At 43.0% G+C, this 3,504-nt stretch overlaps 1 long non-coding RNA gene across 3 annotated transcripts in view; it reads left to right on the top strand.

The window, feature by feature from the left end:
• LOC106694648 overlaps window positions 1–2,563 on the top strand; it is an 11,651-nt gene extending 9,088 nt beyond the window's left edge. For all 3 annotated transcript variants that reach the window (XR_001345681.2, XR_001345682.2, XR_002826331.1), the window contains exon 3: window positions 2,198–2,563. This is a non-coding gene — a long non-coding RNA (uncharacterized LOC106694648). The remainder of the gene's footprint in view (window positions 1–2,197) is intronic.
• The last annotated feature ends 941 nt before the right edge of the window (window positions 2,564–3,504 follow it).

Below are 3,504 nucleotides of genomic sequence, written 5' to 3'. Positions count from 1 at the left end.
CCCCTGGAAAACCGTATTAAAGGTTTTTTAAAAAAATTTAAAACCTGGACACCCTTTTTCTTCCCGCATTTTCACTCTCGGGGTTTTTTTCCCAAAGGAAACAAAAACCTTTACCTTGAAACACCGGCGCCCCCCCCCTTTGCATTATTACCTTTTTTTCCATTAGCCAAGGGGGGGGAACCACAAAAAGGGGCCCCCATAAAAAGTAAACTCTTGGGGGGCATGTGGTTGGGGGGGGGGGGTGTGTGTGGAAAACACAAAAATCGGGGCAGGGGGGGGGGGGTCCCCTCCCCCCCAGGCCCAGTCCGCACCCTTTTTTTAACCCAGGGGCCCCCTTGGGAGAATGTTCCCCCCCCCGGTTTTAGGCCCGATCCTGGGGATCGGGCCTAAACCAGCAATTGGACATCCCTCTCACAATCCTGGACTGCTAGCTCCTAATCGTTCACCTGCCTGCCTGCCTGGTCGCCCCCTAACTGTCCCCCCCCTGCTTGCCTGATTGCCCTTCACTGCTTCTGCGTGCTGGCTGATCACCCCTAACTGCACCCCCTGCCAGCCTGGTCTCCCCCAACTGCACCTCCCCCTGCCAGTCTGGTTGCCCCCAACTGCCCCCTCTGCCAGCCTGGTAGCCTTTTACTGCCCCTCCACTGCTGGCCTGGTCGCCCCTCACAGCCTGCTGTTCAGTTGTTTGATCATCCCTCACTAACCTCCCTGCCGGCATGGTCGCCCCATGCAGCCTGCTGTTCAGTTGTTTGGTCGTCCCTCACTAACCCCCCTGCCAGCCTGGTCGTAGGCAGCCATCTTGTGAGGGTGTAAGGGTTAATTTGCATATTTCCTCTTTATTATATAGAATGGGCTTTTACAGAAGAACTTCCTGTAGAAAGATGACCAACCACACACCCTTTGTCTAGGGATAACTTTTATGAATTTCAAAGTTCATGTAAAAGTAAATAGTCTAATAGGACTTCTTATCACTAGGTCAAAAGGAAGTTGGGGACTCTAGAAAAACGATGATGGAAATAATTTGGGGATTTCTTAAACCTGTTATTTTCTCATTTTTTTACAAGTCCATTTGTTTTCCTAAAATAAACATCTGTGACACACATAAATTGTAAAAGATCTTTGTACATCTCTTGGGGGAGGTCAGCTAATGAGATTGTGTCCAGTGTTTAGACATTCTTGGGAGATAAGACTAAGGGATAGCATGGAAAACACACTGATCTCTTGAACGTAGAAACTCCCATGCTGGTTGACTAATCCTGTGACACAAATGAGGTGAGTTTTTAATTCATTTATTGTGATTTAATTTTGTAAAAATGCAGATTTTAATTTCTCTAAAACTGTGATTGCTCACCAAATTTAATGCTTATCAAATTTTAATTTTCAAAAAATTAAAAACATGATTCTTTTACAAATATAAAATTACAAGTGTCAAAGATTGATTTAGTTAATTAATGAGAGAACCAGAGGAATGCTAATACTAATTTAAAAATCTACTGGTCAGGCAGAAATATTATATTTGAAAAAAAAAAAGAATACCAGAATAAGATTGTTAAATTGAATTTTAAAACCTTGTGTTTTAACCTTTTCAACTACACAGAAAGAATCTACTCATCTACAGAATGAAATTCATTTGCAATGCTATTGGACAAAATTAATTGAATTGCTATCAATTTTCTTAAGTTAATATTTATATTTTTACAGTTGTAAGGTAGCCTAATTAATGGGAATAGTAGGTCAAAACAAAACTATATTCTTTTTTAGTTATCAATCTTTTGTTGCTATTTTTCTTTTTACTGTGATACAGTTAATTATATTTTCTTTCAAAATGAGAAATATAGAGTGATTCCTCCTGAGAAGTGATTCTCATAAGGGAGTGAAATTTGATACAAATCTTCTGGTATTTATGTAAAACTAAAAACCAGTATTGATGTTATTATATTTTTAACTTTAAAAGTGTGCTTGGAAGTCAAAATAAAATAGTCAATGAAATAAAATGTTTAAGATTAATAACTTTATAAAATTTATGAAAAGATTACTAATCATAAATTAAAAAATGAATTTATAAAAATATAAATCACACATTTTGTCACTCTATTATAAATTAACAGATAAAATGTAAGAAGAATAAAAATGTTATATAAAAAAACTTGTAAAATGCTGAAAGTTTAATTTAATTCTTCTCTTTTGGCCATGTGAGGACACAAAGAGAAGGCAACCATCTGCAACCCAGGAGGAGGGTCCTCACCAGGATTTCAATCAGATGACACCTTGATCTTGGACTTCCCAGCCTGAGAACTGTGAGAACTAGATTGCTGTTGTTTAGCCAGCAGTCTGTCATATTTTGTTATTGCAGCCCAGCAGCCTAAGACACCACATCTAAGGAAGATTTTGTTATTTTTTTGTTTCCTTTTGGGGGGCTAGAAAACTGTCCCCCTGTCATCTCCTGTATTCTTCATATTTATAAGTTTTTGATAAAAACTCTATTTTCAGCCTTCCAGAATTTGTTTCTTGACATTTAAAGAAAAAATTGTGAAAATAAAGACAAAAACCTTCTCTATCTCAATCTCTTGCCTGACTCTTGAAATTGAAAACTAAATTCATGTCTGTCCTTACTGAAATTGATCTTAAAACCTAATTTTGGAATCCAAAGCCAAACTCTGATTACTGACTTTTTCTTTTTTAATTATAACAATACTAGAGACCTGGTGCACAAAATTCATGCACTGGAGGGGGGGGTGTCCCTCAGCCCAACCTGCACCCTCTCCAATCTGGGACCCCTCAGGGGATGTCCAACTGCCTGTAGGATCGGGCCTAAACCGGCAGTTGGACATCCCTCTCACAATCCAGGACTGCTGGCTCCCAACCGCTCGCCTGCCTACCTGCCTGATTGCCCCAATCGCTTCTGCCTGCCAGCCTGATCACCCCCTAACCACTCCCCTGCCAGCTTGATCGATGCCTAACTGCTCCCCTGCTGGCCCGGATGCCCCCAACTGCCCTCCCCTGCCGGTCTGGTCACCCTTAACTACCCTCCCCTGCCAGCCTGGTTGCCCCCAACTGCCCTCTCCTGCTGGCCTGGTTGCCCCTAACTGCCTTTCCCTGCTGGCCTGATTGCCCACAACTGCCCTCTCCTGCCAGCCATCTTGTGGCTGTGGGGTGCCGCCATCTTTGAGGGTGTGGCAGTCAATTAGCATATTCCCTCCTTATTGGCTGTGGGTGTCGCCATCTTTGCGATGGCATGAGGGTCAATTAGCATATTCCTTCTTTATTAGATAGGACTAGAGGCCCAGTGCATGAAATTCGTGCACAGGTGCGGGGGGTATCCCTTAGCCCGGCTTGCACCCTCTCCAATCTGGGATCCCTCTCACAATCCGGGACTGCTGGCTCATAACCGCTCGCCTGCCTGCCTGCCTGATCACCCCTAACTTGGCTCCCTGCCAGCCTGATCGCCCCTAACTTGCTCCCCTGCCAGCCTGATCACCCTTAAGCACCTCTGCCTTGGTCCCA

This window comes from Myotis lucifugus, unplaced genomic scaffold (genome assembly GCF_000147115.1).
Source record: "Myotis lucifugus unplaced genomic scaffold, Myoluc2.0 scaffold_5, whole genome shotgun sequence".
Classification (NCBI taxonomy): Eukaryota; Metazoa; Chordata; class Mammalia; order Chiroptera; family Vespertilionidae; genus Myotis; species Myotis lucifugus.
The sequence above is the reverse complement of the archived record's forward strand: the minus strand, read 5'-3'. Positions and strand labels throughout refer to the sequence as shown.